At 39.7% G+C, this 15,406-nt stretch overlaps 1 pseudogene; it reads left to right on the top strand.

Moving 5' to 3' along the window:
• The window catches only part of LOC134738655 (uncharacterized), a 33,141-nt pseudogene extending 29,444 nt beyond the window's left edge, over nt 1-3,697 (top strand).
• Nucleotides 3,698-15,406: the final 11,709 nt, after the last annotated feature.

Here is a 15,406-nt window from a genome sequence, read left to right as displayed (position 1 = left end):
GTTTTAGGGTTAGCCTAAAATTGGGCATTGTCCTTGATTTCATAGAAGGTATAAACTAGCAGGCTTATAGCCTGATTCTTCTTTAGACTGGTCTTTTGCAGCAGTTCCTTTTCAGACTCAATAAACAGAATTCAGATGGATGTAAGTCAAAACAAAACTTTACAAAGCCAAATGTATTATCTTTTGCATTAACCTATTTTTTCCATCATACATGCTACTAGTATGTGCATTAGCATGATATTCTCATATACATTGCATTAAAAATTAAAAGGTGGCAGCTCAGGGTGAGCTCTTCTGTCATCATTTGTTCCTAAATTTTTAAGGGCTTTTTCTCAGTCAATAGTTTGTACAAACTGGGTAGTTTAACTTCATTACCCATTTCATTAAAGATGATGGATTGTGATGAGATGCATTTAAGGCCAATAGTGACAGATTTTTTTTTAGTCTCTTGAACACAAGCTTTGAATGATAACTACAGGTTTTAAGTGCTGTTACATTAATACCATAATGTGATGTGTTAGAACCAAAGGGATAGTTTAAAGGTAGATATCTGAAAATTGTCTAGTCTCAATGTATATATGTATTGAATATACTCTAAAAATAAATGTGTAATTTGCTAGTAGGACAATGCAGTGATTAGTATTAGGTATGTCTCTTTTATATCCTAGCTATGTCCCACTGTCTTCTAAGTGCAATCTTTTCCTGTTCACTTGCAGTTTTACCCCATCTACTCTAACTTCAGTTGGAAGGCTTGTCTAGAGTATAGTATGTGTTTTTACCTTTGCAGTGAATTGCAGGTGCTAATTGTAACTACAGCTATTTTTATGTTGATATAACTCCAAGTCTTATATTAAATGTTCTATTATATATTAGCTCTAATCCCTTAAGTAAATTTTAAGAAATTAATTCTTGTTAAAAAAAAAAAAGAAGAAGTGCTTCCTGGTCCTAAGGCCATGAAAATTTTCATGTAAGTTGACTTAAATATGGAAGCTTTATTGGCTTGTCTTTAACATTTAATTTAGATCTACAATCCCCATGGAACTAATTTTTTCTGAATATGTTTGGTTGAATGAAGGCTTATATATATTTTTTTGTTTGTTGTTGTTGTTGTTGTTTTATTTATTTATTTTTTTGATACAGAGTCTCACTCTGTCGCCCAGGCTGGAGTGCAGTGGCGTGATCTCGGCTCACTCCAAGTTCCGCACCATTCTCCTGCCTCAGCCTCCCGAGTAGCTGGGACTACAGGCGCCTGCCACCACGCCCAGCTAATTTTTTGTATTTTTAGTAGAGTTTCACCGTGTTAGCCAGGATGGTCTCGATCTCCTGAACTCGTGATCCTCGCCTCGGCCTCCCAAAGTGCTGGGATTACAGGCGTGAGCTACCGTGCCCGGCCGAAGGCTTATTTTTTTCCATATTGATATCCAGTTGTCTTATCACTTTTTAGTGAAAAGACCATCCTTTCTTGTGCAGTGCCACCTTAACTATAAATTAAGTGTTCATAAAATGGGTATCTGTTTCTGGGCCTTTTCTTCTTTGCCATTGATCTCTTTTTCTATCACTTACCAGTATTCTATTAATACCCAGTAGAGCAAATCTTTCAATCTTGTTTTTCTTCTTAAAGATTAAGTTTTTGGTTATTCTTGGTCTTTAGTGTTTCCATATAAATGTCATTTATAAAGTGTTTTTGCAATTTGATTTCCAACTTAATTGCTCTGTAGTAAGAAAACATACTTTGTATGATTTCAATCCTTTTAAATTTGAGAGGTTTTTAGTGTATCTCAACCTGGTGAATTTTAATAAATATTCTGTGTCTTCTTGAAAAGAATATATCTCCAAAAAAACCTTTTAATTTGAAAGATGTTCTATATATAAGTAGAAAAATAAGAGGAAACTTGGATCACAAAATATAGAAATGTCTACGGGGCAAAGAAAAATGCCAGAAACTTACCAAACTGTCTTAAGTGCAGGCTTCATGGCTGATCCCTGGCATAATACTCCTTCACACAGAACTCCATAAGTATGTGCTGATGTTTCTAGGTATCAAAGGCATGTGATTTAGTGTTACTTGAGACAAAATATTTTTTTCTTTTGCCTTGGGTGTACCAGCTGTTGGCTAATAACTCCAAGAATAGGATGTTATTAAACTTTAGAAACATTTGCTTTCAGGATCTGCCAGATCATCTTTTGGAGATCAGAAGCTTGAACTTTCCAGTTCATCCCAGCCTGGACCCAGTTATGATGTGTATAACCTGTTCTGTATGTATCGGCACATTTCACCTGGTTTGAGTCTAGGTTTTTCTCCCTGCTCAGAAGTGACGAGACTGTATGGATCAGGTATGAAAATGTTTTATGCTTTTCCTCTTTGTGTTTCTCTTTAAGAAATGTAGAATTTGGGCTGGGCATGGTTGCACATGCCTGTAATCACAGCACTTTGGGAGGCCGAGGCGGGCGGATCACCAGGTCAGGAGATCGGAGTTCGAGACCATCCTGGCTAACACGGTGAAACTCCGTCTCTACTAAAAATACAAAAAATTAGCTGGGCGTAGTGGCGGGCACCTGTAGTCCCAGCTACTGGGGAGGCTGAGGCAGGAGAATGGCATGAACCCGGGAGGTGGAGCTTGCATTGAGCCAAGATTGTGCCACTGCACTCCATCCTGGGTGACAGAGCCAGACTCCGTCTCAAAAAAAAAAAAAAAAAAAAAAAAATGTAGAATTCGAATCTAAGATCTGAGAATACATGATTCTTACTATTAAGGGCAATTTAAAAATAAGAAAAAAGCAAGCTTCCTAAATGTTGTGATAAATATTATAACTTCTCTGTAGTGTTATATCTAATATAAAAACTGAAAGATTAATGACTTATGTCTGTTTGTAGTTCTAAATTCCATCGTAGTTTTCCTTTTTTGAAAGAAGTTTTGGTTCAAGATCTCTTTTGTACAGCATGGGGACTATAATAGTTAATTATGATATATTCTTGAAAAGTGCCAAGAGAGTGGATATTAGGTGTTCTCAAAACACTTTTTCTTATCACTCAATAGTGGTAACTATGTGCAGTAATACATTTGTAAATTAGCTAGATTTAATCATTCCACAATGTATACATCCTTTAAAACATGTTGTACACCATGAATACATACAATAAAAAAGAAAGAAATTAGCTGCATGCCAGATATAAGAGAAAAAACATAAAAAAAGAAAGAAATTCTGTTTTCAGATTATTTTGTGGTGTTGTTGTTGTTGTTGTTGTTGTTACAGGGTCTCCCTTTGTCTCCCAGGCTGGAGTGCAGTGGTGTGATCTAGGCTCACTGCAGCATCAACCTCCCAGGATCGAGGGATTCTCGCACCTTGGGACCTCCACCCCCCAGCAGCTGGGACTACAGGCATGTGCCACACGCACACGTCTAATTTTTTTGTATTTATTGTAGAGACAGAGTTTCACCAAGTTACCCAGGTTGGGCTCGAACTCCTGGGCTGAAACGATTCCCCTGCCTTGATCTCCCAAATTGCTGGGATTACAAGCATGAGCCACTGCACCCAGCCCAGAATATTTTGTATATATTTTGCCTGTCATTTGTCTATTTATAAATTCTACAACATATATTTGTACATAGATATGTTGTACAAAATACAATTTTTTTCATTTTTTCTGTATTCAGTGAAAATGATAAATTTAGAAACTCATGATGTGATTAGAAATATAAACAAAGAAAATACTTAAATTATTATCAAACTTTTTTAGTTTCATATTTGAGACTGTATGAATTATAGTCTACCATGTTTGCCTGTGATTCACAAAATTCTATTTTTCAGGATTTATATATATATACATATATATATATATATCTCAACCACCGAATTTAGTGTAAGGTACTGAAAATAAAGAAGAAATACTTATTTAAGGGCCTGCCTTGTGTTCACTACTGTGCTAGCATATACATTTGACATGCAAAGTTCCTTTTGTCACAGTTCCTACAGTTTAGAAGGGAAACTAAAAATACAGATGAGAAATATAGGAGCACATGGGATTCAGTATTGATTTTTTATTTTCTTATTTTTGAGACAGAGTCTTGCTCTGTTGCCAGGCTGGAGTGCAATGGCTCAATCTCGGCTCACTGCAACCTCCGTCTCTGGGATTCAAGCGCTTCCCCTGCCTCAGTCTCCCGAGTAGCTGGGACTACAGGCCCGCACCACCACGCCCGGCTAATTGATTTGTATTTTAGTAAAGATGGGGTTTTGCCATGTTGGCCAGGATGGTCTCACTCTCCTGACCTCATCATCCACCCACCTCGGCCTCCCAAAGTGCTGGGATTACAGGCGTGAGCCACCGCGCCTGGCCTCAGTATTGACTTTTTTTTTCATGTACAAATTCACATTTTACTCTCTCAAGTATTTTCCCCATGATTGATACTCACATGTATTTTCCCTGAAGTACTTACTGTTCTCTGCATTGAAATAACAAGGTAACTACCCCCTGGAGACCTCTCTAAATGTCCTAGAGGAGGTAAAGGGTACAATTAGAGTAATAGACCATCTATTGCCACTGACTAAGGGTGAAGTCAAAATTAGCACTCATCTATATCTGCTCCATCCAGTTTGTTTCCAAACCTTCAGAGATTTTTTCTTTTATTTATTTTTATTTATTTATATATGTTATTATACTTTAAGTTCTAGAGTACATGTGCACAATGTGCAGGTTTGTTACATATGTATACATGTGCCGTGTTGGTGTGCTGCACCCATTAACTCGTCATTTACATTAAGTATATCTCCTAATGCTATCCCTCCCCCCTCCTCCTACCCCATGACAGACCCAAGTGTGTGGTGTTCCCCAACCTCTGTCCAAGTGGTCTCATTGTTCAATTCCCACCTATGAGTGAGAATATGCAGTGTTTGGTTTTCTGTCCTTGCGATAGTTTGCTCAGAATGATGGTTTCCAGCTTCATCCATGTCCCTACAAAGGACATGAACTCATCCTTTTTGTGACTGCATAGTATTCCATGGTGTATATGTGCCATATTTTCTTAATCCAGTCTATCATTGATGGACATTTGGGTTGGTTCCAAGTCTTTGCTGTTGTGAATAGTGCCGCAATAAACATACATGTGCATGTGTCTTTATACCAGCATGATTTATAATCCTTTGGGTATATACCCAGTCATGGGATGGCTGGGTCAAATGGTATTTCTAGTTCTAGATCCTTGAGGAATTGTCACACTGTCTTCCACAATGGCTGAACTAGTTTACAGTCCCACCAACAGTGTAAAAGTGTTCCTATTTCTCCATATCCTCTCCAGCACCTGTTGTTTCCCGATATTTTAATGATTGCCATTCTAACTGGTGTGAGATGGTATCTCATTGTGGTTTTGATTTGCATTTCTCTGATGGCCAGTGATGATGAGCATCTTTTCATGTGTCTGTTGGCTGCATAAATGCGCATAGACCTAATTTCTACCAAAATATTTTGAATGTAAAATTCTTGAAAGGTGGAAGAATCTAAAGGATTTCCAAGCTTTTCTTTGGCATTAAATTAAAAGTTAATTATAAGGGATTTGAATGAATGAGAAGGTGTTGTTTTCTGTCCTAGCTAGGCAGGCATGATCCATTGAAAACATTCAAATTACAACTCATGCTGAAGTGTGCCATCCCTGATGTTTGGTTCTGATTTAATGGTTGTTGTTCACTGTATTTCACTGGTTCACAACATCAAGGGAACCACCAGGGGTGGGGTGGGTAAATACCACTGCAATAGAACTGACTTAACCTAGGGGAAAGCCTCCTTGACACTGGAGATGGGGACAGGAGCTGGGTCTGCAACCTATTCTGCAGCTAATTGATCTATGAAGGGATTTGACCCTCACTCAAGTGAACAGGAAGCAGGAACACACACACACACACATACACACACACACACACACACACACACACACACATATACCCCTTGTCTGTAGAACCCTTATTCATACTTTCAGGGATTCTGACATGGACATGACAAAAAGATAGTAAGAAAAACAAATGGCAGCTTGAGCTAGAGTAAAAAGGGATTGCTATGGTTTGAATGCATGTGTTCCTCCAAAATTCATATGTTGGAACTTAAATCCCACAGTGATGGTACTAAGAGGTGGGACTTCTGGGAGGTGATTAGGCCATGAGAACTCACCCTGATGGACAGGATTAATGCCCTTATAATAGAGGCTTCAGAGAGCTGCCTGGCCCTTTTGCCCTTCCATCTCTTTCTGCATGTGAGGACGCAGGAAGAAGGCATCATCTCGAAGCAGAGACCAAGCCTTCAACAGGGACTAAATCTGCCAGTGCCTTGATCTAGGGCTTACTAGGCTCCAGATCTGAGAGAAATAAACACCTCTTTTTAAAAATAAATTAATCAGCCTCAGGTATTTTATTATAGCAGCACAAATGAACTAAGACAAGGATTCTTTGCCCTAGAGAGATTTGTACATGTTTCCAGGCTGCGGAAGAGAATCCCTGGAGATAATATTGAAGACGTGGGAGAGCCAGTAAGTGATTGAGCAAGATCCTTCAGGAGGAGATGCTGAAAGAAATGATGGCATGGTATTCAGTACTAAGAAGAAATGAGTTATCACAAAGACATGGAAACACATGGAGAGACCCTAAATGCCTATTAGTGAGTTAAAGGAGCCAATCGAAAAAAGCTACATACAGTATGACTCCAACTATGTGACATTCTGGAGAAGGCAAAATTATGGAGACAGTAAAAAGATCAGTGGTAGCTAGGGGTTGGGGGAGGTAGAGATGAACAGGGAGAACACAGGGGTTTTTAGGGCCGTGGAACTACTCTGTGAGATACTATATTGGTGAATACATGTTACACATTTGTTCAAACCCATAGAATGTACAACACTAAGAATGAACCATCATGTAAACTATGGACTTTGGGTGATAATGATGTGTCAATGTAGGTTCACCAATTGTAGCAAATATACCACTTTGGTGGGGATGTTGACAATGAAGGAGGCTGTGTATGTGTAGGGGCATGAGGTGTAAGGGAAATCTCTGTACCCTGTACTCAATTTTGCTGTGAACCTAAAACTGTTCTACAAAATAAGTCCATTTTTCAAAAAAAAAGCCTGAGGGAGCAACTGGCTTAGTTTAAAAGAGTGGAGAATAAAACACAGACACAACCATAGGAAACTAAAATTGCAGTGGCAGAATGACAATGCATTTGGTTTAAAGAGCGTAACTGAAGTTGCAAGAAATGGAACCCCAGACGGTGAGCAAACCTGAGAAGATGCCCTAAAATGCAGAGAAAAGGGCTGGGCACGGTGGCTCATGTCTGTAATCCCAGCAGTTTGGGAGGCCAAGGTGGGTGTATCACGAGTTCAGGAGATCGAGACCATCCTGGCCAACAGGGTGAAACCCCATCTCTACAAAAATAAAAAAATTAGCTAGGCGTGGTGGTGCGTGCCTGTAATCCCAGCTACTCGGGAGGCTGAGGCTGAAGAATCGCTTGAACCAGAGACGCAGAGGTTGCAGTGAGCTGAGATCACACCACTGCACTCCGGCCTGGTGACAGAGTGAGACTCTGTCTCAAAAAAAAAAAAAAAAAAAAAAAAAGGCAGAGAAAAGGTGTAAATGGAGGAAACAATTTGTGAGGAGATTATAGATGCAGAGTGGAGAGAATCATGACTATCCACCCATCTGGGGATAACTATCTGTCATATGGAGCGTAAACGGCATTTCTGGAAAAAGTCTACAACAAAAGGAACAGAAGCAATATTGAAAAGCATACCAAAAACTTTCCTAAAGTGGCTGAGTGAGAAATATTCTTTTATAATTATTTTAATAGCCTCTGTTCCTGAGCTTGTGTCTCAACTTTAAAGGTGAGAGTAATACAATTTAGCATAAACTTTTTGACCATGCAAACCTCATATGCATAATTTGTTCAAATTTAAATTTAAATTTGCACTTCTCTTATCATGAAAGTTCTTTCTTTTCTTTCTTTCCTTCCTTCCTTCCTTTTCTTTCTTGCTTTCTTCTTTCTTTTCTTTTTTTTTTTTTATTTGGAGACAGTCTTGTTCTGTCACCCACACTGGAGTGCAGTGGTGCAATCTCGGCTCACTGCACCACCACCTCCCAGGTTCAAGCGATTCTCCCGCCTCAGCCTCCCGAGTAGCTGGGATTACAGGCACGCACCACCATGCCTAGCTAATTTTTTTATTTTTGTAGAGATGGGGTTTCACCATGTTGGCCAGGCTGGTCTCTAACTCCGACCTCAGGTGATCCGCCCACCTCCGCCTCCCAGAATGCTGGGATTACAGGCGTGAGCTACCGTGCCCGGCCTGTTTCTTTTCATATATTTTAAAAGAATTAATATTTAATTTTCTGTGACCTGCTTTTGTCCTTACCCTGTTTTCTAACGTACTGTTAAGGTCTTCTTGTTTTGTTGAATCTTGTTTTTTGTGGCGGAGGAGCAGAGGGCGGGGGGTTATGCCCAGTTTCATAAATAATTTGACGTTGATGCTGTCACCCTCCTTCTCTGAAGGAAAAGCCTCTTACTAATCTTATTTGTCGAGACAGCCGGAAGGAGAAACGTCCGGCTGTCTCGGCAAATGAGGTTGCAAATGGCTCAAGGGTTGGTAGGAAATGGGGCACGTATGACGTCGGTGTGACTTGAACACGCAACCTTCTGATCTGGAGTCAGACGTGCTCCCATTGGGCCACCACGTCGCAGTAGCAGATGCCCTTTTGATCCTTTAAGGCTCTTTGGTCCTGCACATCCCTGTCACTTCCTTCTGTAGATCTTTTACTTTTCGTGTGAATTTCAGGTGACACCGAAAAGCAGTGCAGACACCAGGCGGAGGGCAGAATTGTGCAGGATTTCGGAGGCACCCAGCAGCCGAGAGGTCACCAGGCGCCAGGGTGAGGGCACTCGCTCTCCATCTGCTGTGAGATGTGCATCACCGCCTCCACCATCCGCCGGACATGCGCTGCGGCCGCCGCGGGAAGGTCGAGCTTCAGGAGGGCTTGTCGGGGACCCAGAGGCCGACGGGGCGGGGCGGCCCGTCTCTCTGCGATGGTCCCGGAGCGGCCCAGGTGGCTGTCTCCAAGGACCACAAATCCCGGGGAGAGCGGGGGCCCGGTGGGGGGCTTATCCCCGTCCCAGTGAGGATGCTCGCCCCCCAGGAGTTCCTGTGCCCACTGAAATGATTAAAGGCGGAAAGGGTGTCTCTGCAGTCACACTTAGGAAATGACTTTGTAACTTAGTATAAAAACAGAACACTCTGTCCTGGCCCGCGCCCTTCCCCAAGTAATAAAACTAAAACTTATTTTTGAAAAGGTGGACGTCATAGAAATGTGTAATAAAATTTAAAACAAATAATCTCATTACCCACTGTAAGCATTTTGATGTATTTCTTTCCAGATTTCCTTCCCCTCAGGTGTGCATAAATGTCCACCTATGTATGTTAAAGTTCATTATTGTAAAGTATCTCGCAGTTACAGAAAACGGTCTAAAATAAAAATATAGCTTCACAGATTATCATAACGTGAACACACTTGTGACCACTGGCTGGGTCAAGAACCAGAACTTGCCAGCCATCCGCAGAGCCAGCAGGTACCAAACATAACTCCTTTCCTCCTGGCACAGCAATTGCCCTCCTGACTCACCGTAACTGCTTCTTTGCTTTCCTTTGTAGTTTTATCACCCACACGTGCATCCATCAACATTATAATTTGGCTGATGTCTGTGTCACTTTCAATCTTCTGGTGATTCCAGCTACATCTCCTTTTTTTCTCAAGCCCTTTCCTGCCCTCCCCAAGTGAAATTATGTGCCCCCCATAGCACCTATCAGGAGGTGAAGGTCGTGTATCTCAATACTGATGGTGGGACCTTGATCACTCCGTTAATGTGGCGTCTGCTGAGTTTCTCTGCTGTAAAGCCATGATTTTCTCATTTGTAAATATGATATGTCTCGGGGCCAGGAGGGGTGGCTCATGCCTGTAATCCCAGCACTTTAGGAGATCGAGGTGGGTGGATCACTTGAGCACAGGCGTTTGAGAGCAGCCTGGGCAACTAGTCAACACGACAAAACCCTGTCTCTACAAAACATACCAACCTCCCCTCAAGACAAACAAACAAACCACCTCCCAAATTAGCCCGGCGTGGTGGCATGTGCCTGTAGTCCAAGCTACTTGGGGGGCTGAGGCGGGAGAATCGCTTGAGCCTCGGAGGTATATATATAATCTTGAGGTCAATGCTGTCAGATTATGCAAGTATTTTGTTTCTCCTCAAACTGGCATGCACTAATGTTAGCATCCATATTGACTGCAACAGTTACTACTGTGCAACAGTTTTTTTATTTTATATTTCCCCTTTTCTTTCTACATTTGTAACTGTAATTCTAAAAGAAAGCTATTCTTTCTCACTTACATATTATATATTTAGTTATTTATTTGCATCAATACAGACTCATGGATAGTTTTTAATTTGTAGAATCTTTCTTTTCTTTTCTTTCTTTTTCTTTTTTTTTTTCTCAAGACAGGGTCTTGCTCTGTCATTCAGGCTGAAATGCAGTGCTGCAATCACAGCTCACTGAAGCCTTGATGACCTCCTAGGCTCAAGTGATCCTCCCACCTCAGCCTCCTGAGTAGCTGGGACCACAGGTGTGCGCCACCATGCCTGGCTAATTTTTTTTTTTTTTCTTGGTAGAGATGAGTTCTCTTGGTGCATGGGTGGGTTCAGTGGTAGAGATGAGTTCTATCTATGTTGCCCAGGCTGGTCTTGAACTCCTGGACTGAAGTGATCCTCCCACCTCAGCCTCCCAAAGTGCTGGGATTACATGCATGAGCCACCATGCCCAGCCTTGAATAGTTCATTGTATGGAAATATCACATTTCGTTTATACATTCACAGTTGATGGGCATTTGGGTTGTTTCCATTTTTTGGCTATTAGGAATTAAGCTGCTGTGAACACTCATTTCCATGTTATTGTGTAAACATGTGTTTTCCTTTCTTTCGGATATATAACTAGAGTGAAATTGCTGAATCATATGGTAACATTTTGGGATTATACACTGAACTTTTGGAGGAACTGTTAGACTGCTTTTCAAAGTGGCTGCACCATTTTAGATTCTCACCAACGACATAAAGGTTGCAATTTCTTCACATCCTAACCAACACTTATGATTGTCCATCTTTTAAATTACAGTCATTCTAGAGGGTATGATGTGGTGTATCATTGTGGTTTTGATTTGTAGTTCCCTAGTGACTAATGACTTTGAACATCTTTTCATGTGCTTATTGGCCATTTGTGTATCTTCTTTGGAGAATACCTGTTCAAATCCATTGCTCACTTAAAAAACCGGATTGTCTTTTTATTGTGGAATTGCAAGAGTTCTTTATATATTCTAGATACAAGTCCCTTATCAGATAGCTGGCTTACAAGTGTTTTTTAAATCCATTTGCAGGGTGTCTTTGCACATTTTTAATGATATCTGTTGAAGCATAAAAACTTTAAATTTTGATGAAGTCCAATTTATCTATTCTTTTGTCATTTGTGCTTTTGGTGTCATATCTAAGAAACCATTGCCTAATCCAAGGTCATGAAGATTTACTCTAATATTTCTTCTAAGAGTTTTGTAGTTTTAGCTCTTACATTTAGGCCTCTAGTTTCATTCTCATGTGTGGTATGAGGTAGGGTCTAACTTCATTCTTTTGCATATGAATTTTCAGTTATCTTAGCACCATTTATTGAAAAGTCTATTGTTTCTTCATTGAATTGTCTTCTCACCCTTGTCATAAACCTATTTGCTTATTATGTACTTCTTTTTTATTGTGAAAAAATACACATAATGTAAAATTTACCATTTTAATAATTTTTTTTCTTTTTCTGAGACAGAATCTTACTCTGTTGCCCAGGCTGGAGTGCAGTGGTGCGATCTCAGTTGACTGCAACCTCTGCCTCCCGGGTTCAAGAGATTTTCCTACCTCAGCCTTCTGAGTAGCTGGGACTACACACACGCACCACCACACCCGGCTAATTTTTCATATTTTTACTAGAGACGGGGTTTTACCATGTTGGCCAGGCTGGTCTCGAACTCCTGACCTCAAGTGATCCACCTGCCTCAGCCTCCCAAAGTGCTGGGATTACAGGTGTGAGCCACCATGCCCGGCCCTTAATAATTTTTAAGTGTAAAGTTTTGTGGCATTAAGTATATTTCCATGGTTGTGCAACCATCAACATCATCCATCTCCAGAATTTTTTAATCTTCCTCAACCAAAACTCTACCATTAAAAATAACATCTCATTCCTCCCTACTTACAGTCTCTGGAAACAACCATTATACTTCCTGCCTATGAACTTCAGTAGCCTAGAAACCTCTTATAAGTGGAATCATTCAATATTTGTCCTTTTGTGACTGGCTTATTTTACTTAGCATGATGTCTTCAAGGTTAATCCATGTTGTAGCACATGTCAGAATTTCCTTCCTTTTTAAAGCTGAATGAGATTTCATTGTATGTATATAACACATTTTGTTTATTCATTTATCCATTGATGGACACTTGGATTGCTTCCACCTTTTGGCTGTTATGATAATGTTGCTATAAACACTGGTGTACAGATATCTGTTCAAATTCCTGCTTTCAGTTCTATTGACTATATACCCAGAAGTGGAATTGCTATTTCATGTCATATTTCTAGGTTAAATTTTTTTGAAGAATCACCATATTATTTAAAAGAGCAACTATGCCAGTTAGCATCTTACTTCTGCAAGAATGGCCATAATTAAAAAGTCAAAAACAACAGATGTAGGCCTAAATGTAGTGAAAAGAGAACGCTTATACGTTGCCAGTGGGAATGTAAATTAGTACAACCTCTATGGAAAACAGTATGGAGATTTTTTAAAGAACTAAAAGTAGATCTACCATTTGATCCTGCAATCCCACTACTGGGTATCTGCCCAAAGGAAAAGAAGTCATTATATGAAAAAGACACCTACACGTGTATGTTTATTGCAGCACAATTCACAATTGCAAAGATAGGGAACCAACCTAAGTGCCCATCGGCCAGTGAGTAGATAAAGAAAACGTGGTATATATACACCATGGAATACAACTCAGCCATAAAAAAGAACAAAATTTTCTGTTTTCTTTTAAAAATAGTAGTCACTCTAATGAGTGTAAAGTGGTTTCTCATTGTGGTTTTGATTTGAATTTCCCTAATGACTAATAATGTTGAGGATCTTTTCATGTGCTCATTGGCCATTTATTTGTGTAACTCCTTTGAAAAATGTTTATTCGTGCCCATTGAATAATTAATTTATAACTTATTATTTCTTTAATTAATGTAATTAAATTAGTTTTGAACTGACATTAATTTATAATCGACAAGTAAAAGTTATATATGTTTATGGTATACAACATGATATTTTGATATAAGTATACACTGTGGAATGACTAAATCAAGCTAATTAACATATGCATCATCTACCTTTTTTTTTTGTTTTTTGAGATGGAGTTTCGCTCTTGTTGCCCAGGCTGGAGTGCAATGGAGCCATCTCGGCTCACTGCAACCTCTGCCTCCTGGGTTCAAGTGATTCTCCTGTCTCAGCCTCCCAAGTAGCTGGGATTACAGGTGCATGCCACCACTCCCGGCTAATTTTTGTATTTTTATTAGAAGACATAAATGTCTTCTTTTGAGAAGTGTCTGTTCATGTCCTTTGCCCACTTTTTGATGGGATTGTTTGATTTTTTCTTGTAAATTTGTTTAAGTTCTTTGTAGATTTTGGATATTAGCCCTTTGTCAGATGGGTAGATTGCAAAAATTTTCTCCCATTCTGTAGGTTGCCTGTTCACTCTGATGGTAGTTTCTTTTGCTGTGCAGAATCTCTTTAGTTTAATTAGATCCCATTTGTCAATTTTGGCTTTTGTTGCCATCACTTTTGGTGTTTCAGACATGAAGTCCTTGCCCATGCCTATGTCCTGAATGGTATTGCCTCGGTTTTCTTCTAGGGTTTTCATGGTTTTAGGTCTAACATTTAAGTCTTTAATCCATCTTGAATTAATTTTTGTATAAGGTGTAAGGAAGGGATCCAGTTTCAGCTTTCTACATATGGCCAGCCAGTTTTCCCAGCATCATTTATTAAATATGGAATCTTTTCCCCATTTCTTGTTTTTGTCAGGTTTGTCAAAGATCAGATGGTTGTAGATGTGTGATATTATTTCTGAGGGCTCTGTTCTGTTCCATTAGCCTATATCTTTGTTTTGGTACCAGTACCATGCTGTTTTGGTTATTGTAGTAACCAAATTGTAGTACAGTGAAGTCAGGAAGCGTGATGCCTCCAGGTTTGTTCTTTTGGCTTAGGATTGTCTTGGCAATGCGGGCCCTTTTTTAGTTCCATATGAACTTTAAAGTAGTTTTTTCCAATTCTGTGAAGAAAGTCATTGGTAGTTTGATGGGGATGGCATTGAATCTGTAAATTACCTTGGGCAATATGGCCATTTTCATGATATTGATTCTTCCTATCCATGAGCATGGAATGTTCTTCCATTTGTTTATGTCCTCTTTTATTTCATTGAGCAGTGGTTTGTAGTTCTCCTTGAAGAGGTCCTTCACATACCTTGTAAGTTGGATTCCTAGGTATTTTATTCTCTTTGAAGCAATTGCGAATGGGAGTTCACTCATGATTTGGCTCTCTGTTTGTCTGCTATTGGTGTATAAGAATGATTGTGATTTTTGCACATTGATTTTGTATCCTGAGACTGCTGAAGTTGCTTATCAGTTTAAGGAGATTTTGGGCTGAGACGATGGGGTTTTCTAGATATACAATCATGTCATCTGCAAACAGGGACAATTTGACTTCCTCTTTTCCTAATTGAATACCCTTTATTTCTTTCTCCTGCCTGATTGCCCCGGCCAGAACTTCCAACACTACGTTGAATAGGAGTGGTGAGAGAGGGCATCCCTGTCTTGTGCCAGTTTTCAAAGGGAATGCTTCCAGTTTTTGCCCATTCAGTATGATATTGGCTGTGGGTTTGTCATAAATAGCTCTCATTATTTTGAGATACGTCCCATCAATACCTAATTTATTAAGTTTTTAGCATGAAGGGCTGTTGAATTTTGTCAAAGTCTTTTTCTGCATCTATTGAGATAATCATGTGGTTTTTGTCTTTGGTTCTGTTTATATGCTGGATTACGTTTATTGATTTGCGTATGTTGAACCAGCCTTGCATCTCAGGGATGAAGCCCACTTGATCATGGTGGATAAGCTTTTTGATGTGCTGCTGGATTCGGTTTGCCAGAATTTTATTGAGGATATTTGCATCGATGTTCATCAGGGATATTGGTCTAAAATTCTCTTTTTTTGTTGTGTCTCTGGCAGGCTTTGGTATCAGGATGATGCTGGCCTCCTAAAATGAGTTAAAGAGGAT

Source organism: Pongo pygmaeus, chromosome 19 (genome assembly GCF_028885625.2).
Source record: "Pongo pygmaeus isolate AG05252 chromosome 19, NHGRI_mPonPyg2-v2.0_pri, whole genome shotgun sequence".
NCBI lineage: Eukaryota > Metazoa > Chordata > Mammalia > Primates > Hominidae > Pongo > Pongo pygmaeus.
Note: the sequence above shows the minus strand (reverse complement) of the source record. Positions and strands in the feature narration are given on the sequence as shown.